Below are 17,091 nucleotides of genomic sequence, written 5' to 3'. Positions count from 1 at the left end.
TAAAAACCCACTTAAAGTGATTTGTCTAAGACAACAAGCCCAACTGACTCACCTCCAGACATGTTGGATTATGACTTCCATAATGCTTATCACATGCATTCTGTAATAGGTAACAGAAGCTCTACTTCAACAGCTGTACACATTGTTATTTTTTACATTGCTTACAATAATGTATTTTTGTTTTAAATAAATATTTTATTATTATTTAAAGTTTGGTGGTGTTGATCTCCTTCAGTGCTCTTCAACTCCATCTTGTGGTTGTAATTTTCCCTGCCTCACTTCATTTATGAAAGAAGGTTTAGATAAGGTTTCTACTGCCCATAGTAAGATTTGAACTGCCTTCATTTTTCACTTTATCTACAATAGGAATAAATAATAGGATTGTCCACAATCAGATACCTGTCTCAGAGCTGCAAGCTTTCATTTTGAATCATCATCTTATATGTAAATATCCAGACTACCACAAAACACTGATTTTCTGTGGAGTTAGTTTTGAGAGAGCACCAGAAAACACCTTAGGAAATCCTTGAAGAATGCAGGAGCAAAACCCTTCCATATTTTTTTCAAGAAACTTATACGGTGATATTGCAGAAGTCACCATGAAGTCAACTCATTGGAGACGGTGCACTTTTAGTCCTCACAGTCAGTTCTGCCAGGCATACAAGGCAGATTATGCATGAATGTAAATCACATACTCAGCAATGAAAAGTGTAATACATGAATCATACAATTTTTAATGTAAATGATGTGAAGGTGATCTGTGTCTGTGATGACATTCATGCATGCAAAGTGTCACTGAATTGCCTGTGATTAATATTTATTTTTCAAACCAGACTCAAGTTCCACAATTGTGGAGAAATATGCTAGAACCAGTTTACGTCACCAGAGGTTAAGAGAACCACAGTCAAACTTCTGGTTTATAGTGAGCTTCCTTGACTGCATTTGGAAGAATCTAAGATTCACTGAAGCCAAAGAGCCTGTTTTCTATTTTGTGTTATTCTTCTTTATTTCTCTAACCTCTGGCTGTAACAGACATTTTCTTAAAGCAAATTCATTAATCCAATGGCATCGTTTAATTCTGCCCTGAATATGAATAAAACATTTCCATCTAGAATGTGGAGGGATGACTCATCTACTTACAGTCCACCAACCAGTTTTCCTGTAAAAGTTCCATGGAACACTTACTGAAACTTGAGCAGGCACTCTTGGATTCAATTTATTACTTCATCAGTGCTAAACAAATTATGACTGGGCAACAAAAGAGAGAAGAAGCAGTGACTTGGATCCAGAGCAACAGGGTGGATTGCCTCCTCAGTTACTGCAGAGTATTGGAACATCCTGGAATGTCTTGAAATGGCAAAATGGTTGTGGGAAGAATGGGGACTGGAAAAGATTCACTGTGTATCCTATTAGTGGAAATCCTTAATGGGATCATGATGCTACAGTGAGTATCCCCATTTTATTCCAACTCAGTAACAGAAGTTTAACAACAGAGTTGGTTGCCAATCCAACTCTTGGTTCAAAGAATTTTCATATTTTGAGTCCATTAGAGTTTGCAACCAGATTACCTGAAAGACTGGATGCCCGCTGGGAGCTGACCAGTGTAGCAAACAGAGCCAAGGACTTTTTGCCCAATGAGACATTAGGACACCTGAGCCAATCACTGAAAGGAATGATATGCCCAGATATATGTGTATGTAGACGATATGCACAGTCACAATTCAGGAAAAGTTTTTTTTTAAAAAAAGTATTAGTTACTTTAAAGGGAAAGGAGTAATTTTGAACTACTTGATATTATTTCTATTTGATTCTGTCTGTGGAAACAATGATTTTATGTAGATTTCATTTCATAGGCAGGCTTTTAAGAAGCTTTCAGGAATAATGTGATATATTAATATTATATTGATAATATTCTTGTCAATAATACTGTTCAATAAATTTGCAGTCCTTTTGTAACAAAGTGCCATTTTCAGTATTTGTGTGTGAGTGGGTGCAAGAAAGTAGCTAATGTTAAGCCATCTATGGGTGAAATCCAGCAGGTTCTGGAGAACCGGTAGTGGAAATTTTGAGTAGTTCGGAGAACCGGTAGTAGAAATTTTGAGTAGTTCAGAGAAACGGCAAATGCCACCTCTGGCTGACCCCAGAGGGGGGTGGGAATGGAGATTTTGCAGTATCCTTCCCACTGGAGTGGGGAGGGAATGGAGATTTTGCACTATCCTTCTCCTGCCACACCCACCAAGCCACACCCACCAAGCAACACCATGCCCACCAAGTCACGCCCACAGAACCAGTAGTAAAAAAAACTGGATTTCACCACTGATCTATGCGCTACAATTTAAAAACAAAACCTAGCAATAATATAAATGTGGAGATTAAGAACCAAGGAAGGGAGCCGGAGAGAAGAATTACTTATTTTCAGAATTTGAAATCGAATTCAAAACACTGGTTAGTTATTTTGTTTTTGTTTGAAGGTTCAAGAAGGAAGTTCTTTTTGGATATGGCACATATACCAGAGAAAGCCTAATACTTTATTTTAAAAATACAAGTAAGAACTACTGATATGGAAACCATGTGAAACCAAAGGAACAAAGCATCTTTGTCTAGCTAATCATGTTCACATCAAAGTTGAGGCACACATTTGCACATTTGGAGGAAATGCCATCATACTTCTGACAATCCATCTGCCCCTAAACTCATCTGGCCTGTGGTCAGGAGGACTTTTATTTATTGACCAATATTTCCATGACTCCATTTGAACACCCGATGCTATATTTTGATCATTCTCATATCAAAAGAACATTTTTGTTTTTCCTCTTTCCAATAATCACCCAATGTGTTCTAAGGTTATGGCTGGAAGGGTAGTAAATTCATTTCAGAAAACGTCCACCTCATTTTAAGACTGAAACTAGAAATCTTTCAGAAAAATAACATGAATAAATAAAAGCCCAGTGTTGCAAAACTTGGAGACTTATGCATTTCTATTTTTAATATAGACATAATAGAAACATAAAAAGAAAAGTAGCAAAAAAGAAAGAAATATGAAAGAATAAAAGAAAAAGTGAAAGATAACAAAAAAAGAGAAAAGGAAATCTAAAGAAGCTACTTCCAATTTTCTTTGCAACAGTTACATAGTAATTACCATTTCCACCCTCCCAAACTGAATATTGTTTGTTTCTTCTTCCCATAAACAAATATTTTAAATAAATAAATCCCAAAATCATTTTATCCATTTTCAGTAAAAAGTCCATAATGGGTTTCCAGTGTTTTATAAAAGTAATTGTTGCTCCCTCCCTAATCAAACAAGTCAATTATAGCCATTTTTGCAAGTGCTGCCATCTTCATGTTCCATTCCTCCATTATGGGCATTTCTGCATTCTTCCATCTTCCTGCATATAATAAGCTCATTGCATTTATCATATACTGTATAAAAACGATCATCCATTAGCTTGTTTTGGTTGATTCTCCATAAGAAAAATATCTGGTTTCATGTGAATATTAATGCACTTCAACTTCTGAAGAAATGAGATGGTTAATTGACCGGTACTGTTTTGGGAGCTGCTTGTGATTCTAAAAAGAAATATATCATGCCTAGACAGATCTTTGAAGGGGGGGTTCATTTTGAAGTAGTTTAACAAGGTTCTCCTTCAAAGCTGTTTTATGAAACAACAGACTCCTGCTTCTAAGGAGAGAAGTGAAGCAGTGAGTTGCTTTGCCTCACTCCTTTGGAAGTTCCAACAGCTACTGATTGGATGATGAAGTCTCTCCTGAGTGGTGGAAATTCAAGCTGTATCGGGTCATTTTGTTAGGGCAGGCCAATCTCCTTAGTATAGGTCTAATAACAATAACCTAAAAAAGCAACTATATTTTAAAGGGAAAAGAGTGAAAAGAACCTAAAGAAGAAACACTTCATTCTTTGCAATCTTCAATGACATCAGTAACTTCCCACAATTAACTGCACTCCTGCCATCAACAGCAGCCTGATAAATATTAAGACATTTCACTGAAGACACAAAGCAATTGACTGCTTCTGATGCAAGGAGGAGTCCAGAGTGTTTGCAATATAGTGTGGTCTAATAATAGAGATGATCAGGAGGGACAATTCTCCACTCTCCAGCTCCAAAAGAGCCAGCACTGCAAATCATGTTGCCCTCATGTGTTTGAAATGCCCATCTACAAGGGGCACCCCATCCTTATCAGACTTAAAAAATAATTTAATCATTTAGGAAAAAATCATGTTTTATACTAGATCTAAACTGGATGGCCACTTGCCCATAGTTGTTTAAGATCAGTAAATATTAGCATCCATCTATCCATCTGTTATTGGTAATGTTGTTGAGTTGTTGGTTGAGAAGCTGCAAATTACCTGATTCCGAAAAGGCATCATTCAAATACATCTTCACCGATGTGAATGGCTGGTGGAAAATTCTGGCTATCAGCTCACCAGATGGCATAAGGTGAGTTGTACTTTGTCAGCTTCAGGATTTTGATCCTCAATGTGGGTGTACTGATTGTACTCTATAGAGTTTGCATAAGAATGATTAAGATAACTAATGTCAAAAACACTAAAATGTTCTCAACAAGGGTGAACAACAATGGAGGGGAGCCCTTATGTTGTAATTCTGCCAAATCTTTCCTGTTTGTTGATCTCTGGTATGTCTTGATTCACTAATGACGTTCTACTGACTTTGTCCATCTAGAAGCTGTTTATTCATTTAATTTACTACATTTATTGATTGCTTCAGTCCCATGAGACTCTAGGTGTTTACAAAGCACACTGTTGCTATGGCCATTGTTCTTCAATGTGTACCAATTAAAGGTGGGGTTATAACAATATTTCAGTTGATCCAGATGTACAAACTAATGTTGTGCATACTTTGGAAATGATTTGGGAGTTGTATTTTGGTTCCTGCCATGAGTATGAACATAACATCTCTCTTCCAATTATTAAAACAGATTGACTTATTTCAGGCTTCTGCAGGAGCCTGAATAAAGGTACCTGCTGCTTTCAGGAATCCATTCATTAAAGTTAATGTAGCTCTTAAAGCAGTATCATTTTTTCTCCGTTTTGTTGGGAAACCTATAATGAATAACAGAGGCTCTACTGTGGCTACTTGAGGTTCAAAGCAGTTGTTTTGAGTCATTTTTCAAGCATGCACAGCCCCAATAACCCCAAGGGATAAAATGTCTGTACAAATGCACTAGAATATTTTCTCAAAGAACTCAAAAAATGGTTTGAAACTGCAGTTTAGTAATAATCGGTAGCTGCATGCTTCCAGTGGTTATATATCAATTCAACTGGCAACAGCTTCTTGTACAGAATCCTGATAATCTAGTGATGATACTGAGAGCTCCTTTTTCTCACAGGGTTTGAGAAAGGAAAATATCTATTACAGCAGTATGAATATTTTTGATATGGACCAAAACAGTTCACAGGGTTTTCAGAAATAAAGTGAATGGGACAGAAGTTACTAGGGATGCTATTTGTCCTGACAAGATAACTATTTTCCCCACCATTACATTGCTCCAGCTGGAGTTCTTACCATACTGAACATGTGTGAGTAGGAAGATGGATGGGTAGGGTGAATAATTCCAAACACGAATAATTTTTTTATTACTATTACAGACCAGCAAACAAAAACATTAAAACAATAATAATAGTAAAAAATAAAAATAAGTTTGCCTAATTTTACATACAGCACAGTAGAATTTGGCCACATTCAGATAAACTACTACTACAAACACATTTTACTCCACATTTTGATCAATTAAAATCCTCTTCATGCTTCCATCCAATTTTGTAGAAATGCTCTTAGTCATTTTTAGATAAATCCTCTTGATCTGACTGGAAACCTCCAGGCCCTGAATGGTTGTGCAGGTTGCATTAGGAAAGCAGAATGGATCACTTTGTCCCTCGGCTGCATGGCATGATTCCAGAAGCAGCCACCATGTTACCTGTGCCCGAATTGCATTCTGGTATCTCTCCCTCTTCCTGAATTACACCACTTGTAATTCTTTCACTTAATGAAACTGCATAGTGCTGCAGCAAACTTCTGAAAGCTGCAGCAACCTTCTGCAGTGCTTTGCAAACTGTGTTAAGGCAGAAAAATGGACATTGACTTACCTGAATGTCCCTTTTCAGAACGCTGCGGATACACTCCAGCACTGGGAAAATCCTCATTTCTGACAGCAACTGAGAGGACTAATATTTAAATTAATCACCCACTCTGTGCTCCTACCACGCCCCCTTTTGCACTCAGATCCCCAGTCTTGAACGAAGGACCAACAAAGAAAATGCAAAAAGAAAAACTTTATTAACGACAACCAAATCTATCAACAACAAAAAAACAGGGAGGGAAATGGAGTGTATCCGCAGCGTTCTGAAAAGGGACATTCAGGTAAGTCAATGTCCATTTTCCAGAACGCTGCTACTACACTCCAGCATTGGGACATACCCAAGGCTAACCATCAGGGTCGGGCAATTGAACTCCCCCCACAGAGGCCCCAGAAACAACACCCTGCAGAACCATGCGTCCAAAAGACGCCTCAGCCGACGCATAAGCGTCAATACGATAATGTCTAACAAAAGGCGACAAGGAAGTCCAAGTGGCCGCCCTACAAATGTCCAGAACAGGCCTGCGTCGCCCAAGCCGCCGAAGTAGCCGCACTCCGAGTTGAATGAGGCTGAATACCCACAGGAACAGTTCTAGACTGCCTCTCATAGGCAGAAGAAATGCAGGCCTTAATCCAACGACCAATCGTGGCCGATGACACCTTCTGTCCCATTGTGGCAGGATGAAACAACACGAAAAGTGCCTCCGACCTCCGAAACGAAGCAGTTCTGCGGATATAACGCCTCAAAGCCCGGCGAACGTCCAGAGTGTGCCAAAGAACCTCCCTATGATGACTGGGCGAAGGACAGAAATCCGGTAGAACCAGCTCTTGCGAGCGATGAAACCAAGAATTCACTTTGGGTGTAAACGCCGGATCCAGACGAAGCACCATGGTGTTAGGACGAAAAATGCACAAATCCTCCCTGACGGACAAAGCAGCCAATTTGGAAATCCGCCTGGCTGAAGTTATTGCCACCAGAAAAGCAACTTTGAACGACAGAAACTTGAGGGAAATCGAACCAAGGGGCTCAAACGGAGCCACAGTAAGAGCTTGAAGAACCAGTGACAAATCCCAAGAAGGATAGCGATGAACAGTGGGAGGTCTCAGATTCGTGGTGCCATGAAGGAAATCCTTCACCCAAGGGTGATGAGATAAAGAAGTGTAAGGAGGAAAGGAGAGAACCGTGGCCAAAGCCGCCACCTGACGCCTCAAGGTGGCCGACGCCAGCCCTTTGTCCAATCCTGATTGGAGAAAGCCTAGGACATCCTGGATAGTTGCAGACGTCGGGTCCACATGAGCCCCGGCACACCAGCGACAAAAGGCTCTCCACGAGGCTTCATAGATCCTAGTCGTGGATGGTCTGCGGGCCGCCTGCATCGTACCAATCACTGGATCCGGAAGGCGGCCTTTCTTCAAGATGACACGTTCAAATGCCAAACGGCCAACTGGAGCCACTGGGGCTCTGGGTGGCGAATGGCCCCTTGGCACAGAACAACTCGATGAGGGGGGATCACCCACGGATCGGTTACGGAAAACTCCACCAGGTCCGCGAACCATGGTCTGCGCGGCCAATGGGGCGCCACAAGCAACACTTCCGCCCTCTCCACAATCATCTTCCTGATCACCTGCTGGATCAACGTGATATGTGGGAAGGCGTACAGCAGCCCGGCCGGCCACCGACACCTCAGCGCGTCCACGTCTTCTGCCAACGGAGTCGGGTAGCGGGAGATGAACCGGGGCAGTTGGGCGTTGGCGGGATTGGCGAAAAGATCCACCACCGGCTCTCCGAAATGAAGAGAGGCCTCCTGGAACAGCCTCGGAAGCAGCTGCCACTCGGCTTGATCGATCACCTCTCTGCTGAGCCAGTCCGCTCGCGTGTTGGCCATGCCCGAAATGTGGTCCGCTCGAATCGACAACAGGTGATGCTCCGCCCAGTTGAACAGTCTCTCCGACTCCAGCATCAACACCCGTGACTTCGTCCCCCCTTCTCGGTTCACGTGTGCCTTGGCGGACGTGTTGTCCGTGAGGACTAGGACGTGGTGACCCCGGATCAGCTGTCCGAAGTGGAGCAGGGCAAGACGAATCGCATGAAGCTCGAGAAGATTGATGCTGAGTGACCGTTCCTGTGGGGTCCACTGCCCCTGGGTCACCTGAACACCCAGATGGGCCCCCCACCCGTGGAGACTGGCATCGGTGGTCACTATGATCCGGTTTGGCTCCAGAAAACTGCAGCCCTTCAGGAGCGCAGGCGACTTCCACCAACGGAGTGACAATCGGACCTGGGGGGGCACAAGTACCCTCCTCGTAGAGTTGGAACAACCCTTCCGTTGGAAAGGAAGGAGAAGCCACTGCAACTGGCGAGAGTGTCTGCGAGCCCACGGCACCACCCGGAAACAGGAAACTAGCTTCCCCAGCAACTGTGACAGAGTCAGCAGAGACACCGACCTCCGGCTTAGGACCTGGTCCAGCAATCTCCGGATGCTGCTCACCCTCTCTGAAGACAGGAACACCTGCCCTTTCATGGAATCTATCAGGGTGCCGAGGTGCAGAATCGAAGTAGAAGGGACGAGTTGACTCTTTTCCAGATTTACCGTGAAGTTGTGCTCTCGGAAGATGGAAAGCACATGCTCCATGTCGCGTGCTGCACGCGCCTGGGACGACGAGAGGACTAGAACATCGTCCAGGTAACATAAAACTCTCACCGGAACCGCACTGAGCGTTGCAGCCACCACTGCCACCAGCTTGGTGAATGTCCTGGGAGCCGAAGAAAGTCCGAACGGCATTGCACAGTACTGGTAATGCTTGCCCGCATATTCGAAGCGTAGAAATTGTCGATGAGAGGGAAGAACCGGAACATGAAGGTAGGTTTCTCGTAAGTCCACCGACTGTAAGAAGTCCCCTTTGCGGACCGAAGCCAGAATTGAATGAAGGGAGTGCATCTTGAAACGACGATAGCTTGAGATTGAGAATCCCCCTGACGCCTCCCGAACTTTTTGGCACCAGAAATAGGATCGAGTAGAAGCCAGTCCCTTGTTGATTTAGCGGAACCGGTTCTATTGCTCTGATCTCGAGCAAATGTGAAATCTCCGCCGCCATGAGACAGCGAAGGTCGGCTGCCAACGGAACTGGACACCTGATGAAACGGCAAGGAGGGGATTCGGTGAATTCGATCGAGAGGCCCTCTGAGATCGTGTGCCGCACCCAAACGTCCTGCGTGGACATCTCCCACCGGCGATGAAATGCTTGAAGACGACCGCCCACAGGACCCGGCATCGGTGAGTCATTTGCCTCTACAGAAAGGCCTGGAGCTGGCCCCACGAAATGGCTGTTTCGACGTGGTCTGAGGTCTGCTGCGGTCTTGGAAACATTGACGGTCCGTGAAACGGTCAGACAGCTGAAAGGATTGTCTGTAGGAGGAGGATCCACTCGACCCCAAATAAGGCCGAAAGGGCTGGCGTTGTGCGTACGGCACGTAACGTCTGTCCTGCTTGCGAAAGGAAGAAGGCAAAACTTTCCTCTTATCTTTATCCTCCACCAACATCGGATCTAGGGCCTCACCAAACAAGTTAGACGCTTTATATGGTGCTGCCGCCAGCTTCCATTTTGCCTTAACATCGGCTTTCCACAGACGCAGCCAGAAAAGGCACCTCGACGTGATGGTAGCCGCCAGCGCTCTCGATGCAAATTTGACAGAATTCAGCGACGCATCAGCCGAATATTCGGTGGCTGCGATGATCTTGTTGACATCGTAGCGCAACCTGGTTTCTTCCGGAGGCAGACGCTCCTGAAGCTGACGCAACCAGATTAACGAAGCGCAATTGAAGAAGGAAGTGGCCGTGGCAGTTTTGACAGCCCAGGCCCCTGCCTGGTGGGACCTCCGGAAGGCCAGTTCCGTACGCCTGTCCTCTGACTTGAGACCCTCAAGTGGATCAGACGAAACCATCGATTGAGAAGTAAGGCTTGCCACTGGAGCATCCACTGTGGGTAAGTCCAACAACTTCTCCAATTCAGGAGCCGGACAGAACAGCTTTTTATCCAAATTACTGGGCGCGGTGGACGACCCAGGTTGGGCCCAAGGAGCCTGCAACACTTCAGTGAACAGTTGAGGGCACGGGATAAAGTCTTTTTCCTGCTTGACTTGCTTGAACAACGCATCATGCGGACCGGTCTCCGACTGTACATCTGGAGGCTGGGCCCCCACCGACCCCAGGTTCGTGGTCAATCTAGCCTTGTGTAGAAGAGATTTAAACAAGGCCGGACGAAATAAGCCCATGAAAGCCGGTGAGTCGGGTAGTAAGCCCTCGTCCTCAGAAAATTCCGGCTCATCAGCACAATCCTCATCCTGGTCGGAGCTCTCAGACGTATCGGACTCTCGGTGAGAAGTAGGCCTGATCCGAGGCGAAGACGAGGAAGGCAGCCCACCTGAAGAAGTCCCTGCCGCAGAAGTTTGGGCCGATGTCTGTGCACTTGCTGCCATGATTGAAGCCAGGGCCGTAGAGAGCATTGACTGGAAGTCCATCTGCGACAGAGGCGGAGAAGGCTCCACTGCCCGAAGACCCGCAGCCGTGGGTGTGAATGTGGCTGATGGGTGTCGCCCAGGAGGCGCTGCAGCGTCCAGCCCCACGAGCGATACATCTGGCATTGATTGAGAAACACCCCTACGTAGGGTTGATGAAGCGGGTTGTACCATTCGTGTCTCAGGCCCTACTGTAATAGAAGGCGACTGACGACTTGATCCCGCCCCCCGGCTGGGAGACAAACCTGCTGCTTGTTTGGCCTTCTCCCATTGTCGCTCCAAGGTGTTGTGCCGCCGAAGTGCCTCTTTATCGGCTGCAGATGAGCTCTTAGATGAGTGGGCCCCATGACCGCTCGAGCGAGACTTTTTGCCCGACTTTTTCTTGCGGGACTTAGAGGGCCGTACTGGACTGGCCTCCAGCTCAATATCGGAAGAAAACGATGAATCAGCCATGTCTGGTTTTTTTTTTTTTAATTTTTAAAGGTGCAAGGACCACCTCTGCTGAGGTCTGTAACACTTTCCAGTGGGACTCACAGATTAATGGTATAGCGCTCTGCCCTGGGATAGGCAGGAAGCGCTGAGGCAAATCAAGGGCTACACCTGAACTGGGGGAATATCAAATGGGGCCAGTGAGGTCTCTGGAAGGCCCCCCCTCTCTTTTTATATTGCCCCAGGCAACAAAGCCCCACTAGGGCAAAGCCTTGCCTGATCCTGTGTTTAGATTAGCGGGATAAAGTCAGTGGCCCAGAGTAAACCAGACAAAATGGCGGCCGTCTGACTGTCCAAAATGGCGGCCCCATTGTGATGGCGCAGTAAACGATCGCGCCTGCCCAGGGGAAAACACTTGCTGCCTTGGCCTCCCCCGGCCGCCTCACCCTTGGGCGCCTCGCGGGGACCGGCTCTCCGCACACCAGCTGCTTAACGGAGGGACGGCGAGCCACGACGAGCCACACCGCACCCCTCTGATGGCCCCTCAATCGGCTGGCTCCAGGCCGCGGGAAGGCCTCACCACGCGGCGGCGCCCGTAGAACTTGACGGGACGGATGCCGGAATGGAGCCGAGCTAGAAAGCGCTCCTCACCGTCAGCTCTTGATCCGCCGCTGCCTCTCGCAGGTGAAGCCGTGATAGGGGAGCGACGGCTAACCGCCCTACCCCCGACTCTCCAGCGGCAAGAGTACAGCCGGCTCTGCCCCGCAGGGACAGAAGCCGGTGGCTGCGAGCGCTCCACGTGCTAGGGTCGGAACGGCCCAGCTCCCCGGGCGCGAAGCCAACCAGCAGCTGTTTGGGGCGGAATTAAGCAGCAAACAATACAAAAGGACAAAAAAACACCTTAAAGGGAACAGCAAACCTCCGAAAGGAAAAGGGGGTAATCAAAAATAAATAAAAAACCTCACGCAATCCTAGAGCACAGAGAAAATCCTCCCAGTCTGTCAGCAACTGAGAGAAAGACTGGGGATCTGAGTGTAAAAGGGGGCGTGGTAGGAGCACAGAGTGGGTGATTAATTTAAATATTAGTCCTCTCAGTTGCTGTCAGAAATGAGGATTTTCCCAGTGCTGGAGTGTAGTAGCAGCATTCTGGAAAATGGAACAATTTGTCCCTGGGCCACATGGTGATGACCCAGAAGTGGATGCCATTTTCTGCCATTTCTAGAATTGTGCCATGACTCCAAGCGACAAAGTGTTCCTGCTTCAGAGATCTTTAAAGGATAAATGAGCAGCAGTAAATGGGAACTGTTGGGTTGGGAATCAGGCCTTTGGCCAAGCGGAGATCCATTGGAGAATGGAAATGCTTGCAAGGACCTGATGTGGGTGGGGGGAGAGGGAGATGGGTGGGTAGGGGTGCTGCAGCACCCCTGCAGTTGGTTGTAAGGAGGGCTATAACTTTGGGACCAAGTTGTAAGTAGCTTCTGGGGGTTCTGCTACAACTTTGAATTGTCATCAACTGCAAATTGAGGACTACCTTTATATCATAACCAAAATTTTTAGCCCACTTTATCGTATGTTCTTTTACTTGTTCTTCTGCTTCAAGTTTCAATAAACATTTATACATTTAAACAATTACATGTTCATCATTTATATACAAGTCTATCTCTGTAAGCTGCCTGGAGTCACAGTGAGTTGGGTGGCCATATAAGTTTTCTGAATACATAAATAAGTAAAAGAATTAAATGCCACAGTCTTATAATGTACAAAATCATAATAATTGTAAATAAGAGAACCACTGACAACTATATCCTTCTGCCACCATTGGTTCTCTTGATTTGATTTTACACTCCCCTTGACAAAATTCTAGTATCTCAAAATAAGTTATACCTTTGTGTTTGCCTATTATTCCTTGTCTATAAAATGTTTCTTGTGTTGAGATTCATACACAAGGATGTTTTCAGGAATACTCTGGGTTTGTATCTATTCTATATTTTCAATATGGCATGCCAAACAATGATTTTTAAAATCTGTAATAACCTTGACATTATCCTACCACAGATATCCATGTCACCCAAATCTCAGGTTATGCCCGTCTAAGTCCAAAAGCCTTCTGTTTCTCAGCAGCACCCGCTCGTTCATCCAAACCAAAGCTGCAAAATACAATTTCAAATCAGGTGAACCCAGTCCTCCTTTTTCCTCTTCATCTTTTAATGCCTTATACTTAACTCATGTTTTTCCCCTGACACACAAATTTAGATATATCCTTCTGTCACTGTTTAAATGGTGCATCAGTTGTCAAAACAGGTATTGCCTGAAACAAAAACATCATTCTAGGCAAGACATCCATTTTTATCACAGAAATTCTCCCCAGCAATGACAGTTGTAGTTTCTCCCATCTTAACGGTTCTTTTTAAAAACTTCATTCCATGTCTTAACATAGTTATTTTGGAATAACATAGAGTTCATATTTGTCATAGTGATACCCAGGTATTTTACCTTCTTCTCCATCTTAAAATCTTTTTATTAAACTTGAAAGCTGTTAATGCACCAAATTCTTTTAATTTGTCCATTAATATTTCAATTCCCTTTAAAGGATCTTCTAGAACCAACACCAAATCATCCATGAAAGCCTTTCAAGTACATGTTTCTTTTTTAATCTTTACTCAACAATTTTCTCATCTTGTCTTATATTTTTGTTCATTGTGTCAAGAACCAAAATGAAGAGGAATGGAGACCATGCGCATCCCAGTCTTCTTCCTCTTTGTATCTCACAGGTTTTTGCTAAATCTGTGTTTTCTGCGAAGTGTAAATCAATCTTACCCATTAAAAAAGGTTTTCCTCTAAAAAATCTTCCAAAACCTTGAGCAAGAAACCTGAGTTCAAATTGTCAATGGTCTCCTCTGCATCTTAAAAAATCAATGCAACTTGTTTGTTCGTTATTTTGTTCCAAATACTACAAATGTCCAAAACATTTCTAACATTGTCCTTTAACTGTCTTTTAGGTAAAAACCCACATTGATCCTCATGAATAAGTTTTTGCAAAATTATTTTGAATCTATCAGCTAGAATTGTTATGAACAATTCATAATGTAGTAATTATTCAGTAATGATATCGCCTATATCTTCTTGTTAAAATCAAATTCTGTTCATCTTTAAGTATTAATACTATATCAGCATTCCAACTCTTTGACCATTTTCCTCCTTGCCATTTTGAATATCTGAACAAAATGATCAAAATAACCCATGGCTTAGTAGAAAATGTGAAGGAACTTCTAAATAGAATTATAGACACACCCATGGCTACAAATGTGCACATACATATAATAGCAAAAAGAAACCAAACAACATGTGTAGAGGGAAAGAAAAATGTCCATTTGACTATATTATTTTTTAAGTAAACACACATGCCTTAGTGGTCTAGTATCAAAGGTAGACAAGAAGAATTAACATGAGATAAATGCCTTCAATTGTGTGTGTATGTGTGAAACACATGTGCACTTATATATGCATTTGTGTATGTGTGTTTTGCAAATAAATTGAAGCACAGGAGAAACGCAAAGAGTTCCGCTGTATCTTAAAAACTATATAATATATTACTGTTGCATCCTAATCTGCCAACTGTGTATAATATTTCATGCATCTGCTGAAGAAACCTCTACACCATGATAGTTTTGCAAATCTGTATGTCTTTAAAAGCCACATGACTCTTCATTGCTCTTGCAGTATCACAGACATGGCTAGCTAGCCCCTCTGGAATTATTAAAAAAAAACAAGCCTGGAACAGTTTGAAAGACAGAAATGTGCCTCTTCTGCCATGCCTTTCCTATTATCTTTTCAGAATGCTCATTAGCTTCATATAAGTAGATGACTTCCAGGCACATACAGGCTATTTCTGGAGAATAGAATTCAACATTCCCAGTGATATTTCTAAGCCCAGTAGCAAGTGAGTTCCAATGTGGTTTTTTCCCCTAAAGAAAGAGAAAGGGGATCTACTATTCAACTTGGATACAGCCAGCACAAGAACTTCAGAGTTTGAACACAAAATATCATATTTTGCAGCTAAGCCAGGTTAGATAACCATTTAATGGGTATGATTGCCACGTAGCATAAGAGTTCCTGATTATCTGGAGACATAACAGCTGTGTTTTCTGTCCATCTATCGCTGCCTAGTCAATAACACAAAACATGTTCCTTGTTGCTTTCCAGATCTCAGCCCAAAGTAGTTTTTTTATCCTCTATCAGATATGGACTATACCAGGGGTGGGTTCTAAATTTTTTTACTACCGGTTCTGTGGGCTTGGCTTATTTTGTGGGCATGGCTTGATGGTCATGTGACAATTATTTAGGATTTAGCAGAGGTACTGGTCTACCAGGCTTTTAACTGCTTGCAGAACTGTACCAATCTACCCATTTATTTTTGCAGGCACTTGTCTATTCATTTGTTTTCTTTTAACACTGATCAGCTGTAGGGCAGCCCTTTGAAGCCCCACGGCAAGAGTTTAAACAGTTTTTTTCCCTCTAGTTATCAGCTGGGATTCAGGAGGCAGCAATAGATTGGGGATGGGGCCAAATAGAAGGTAAGAATAACGGACGTGGGGGGGGCGCAGGGGGCGGGGGGGCAGAACCGGTTCGGTGACGTCATATTGCCACCGCTACTGGCTTTTTGATGAGCAAAATCCTACATACTGTATATCTTCTTAAAGTATGCCACATTGTTCTCAATGGGACTGTCTCCTAAAAAGAAAAAAGATACATCTATATGATTGCAGCCTAAACACAACAGGGAAGTGAAATGAAAGTTATCTTGAGGACGAAGCCTTTCAGTAAATCCAAATGTATCCTGGCTGGTCTAAGTGAAGCCAAATTAAGAATGGCTGTCTGTTCTTGCAACTTGTGGAGATGAAATTCTTCTAAGGGCTCAATCTCATCTACTAATGTCAATACAAAAAGGTATAAAGGGACATCTCCTTATGACGTGGCTTTTGCCTGAGTCCTATTTTGACACGGAGGCAATCTACATTTGTCTTAAATTGATCCATAACCATAAGAAAGTAATTTTCTTCTTCCTTAACTGTTCTAGTTTTAAAGTCATGGTTTACCTCTTTGCCTGACATGAATCTTGCCACACAAATGCTCCATGATACTTTATTGACAATTTAATTGATGATACACTTGGGACTGGGATCTGTCTACCTTGGTTTGGCTACTTTAGGTTGCTACAGATATAACTTTTTTATATAGTACCAATCATGTCTTCTGCAACTTATACACCAACACAAGTTTATCAGTCTTTTAAAAGATCAGTAGATGTACATACATACATATGTGGCTGTTTTAGCCCCTTTCTATTGTTATTCTTTGTTAATTGTAATCCTTACTTATTTCTGGTGTCCAACTTTCAAAGTTAGACCAGTTGAAAGCTGCCCAGAGTCTCCTCTAGACAAGATGGGTGGCACATCAATTCATCAATCAATCATCAATAATATAAATAAATAAATCTTCACAGTTCCATTCTATCAGTTTTTAAAATATTTAAAACAAAAGCACTTTCCCTCAGGAAGGATTGTTATAATTAATTCCCAAATCTTATTTCAAATCCATCTGTACCCTTAGTTCCTTTGTAACTTCCAAAAATCAAACTTTTAATCACCTTATGGCTGTTTATTCCAAAATATTTTTTAAAAGAAGTCCTTAAACTTGTAGTTGAGATTTCTCTTGCTAAGGATTGAAAGAAACTCACCTAGTACTGTTTCCCATGTTATTTAGCAATTTCCAAAAGTGATTAGAAAAGGAAAGATCTGAATCCAGTGTCCCATGAAAAGGTTTTGACTGCAATTTGCGTAAAGATGGTTTATTCCTTTATCTCCCAGAGCTCTAAACCCACCAGAGACAACTGTCTTGCAGTCTCATCATTAGGAGCAACTGTACAAAGCATTTGTGGACAATGTCAAGTCCTCTCCTTGTCCAGAGAGAAATTCTAAAGATTATATACTCATTGGCTCTTCATTCTGCTGGTTTTAGTGTTGGCAGGGGGGCAG

Source organism: Pantherophis guttatus, chromosome 3 (assembly GCF_059756535.1).
Source record: "Pantherophis guttatus breed Tessera chromosome 3, ASM5975653v1, whole genome shotgun sequence".
Taxonomy (NCBI): domain Eukaryota; kingdom Metazoa; phylum Chordata; class Lepidosauria; order Squamata; family Colubridae; genus Pantherophis; species Pantherophis guttatus.
This window is presented reverse-complemented; position numbering follows the sequence as displayed.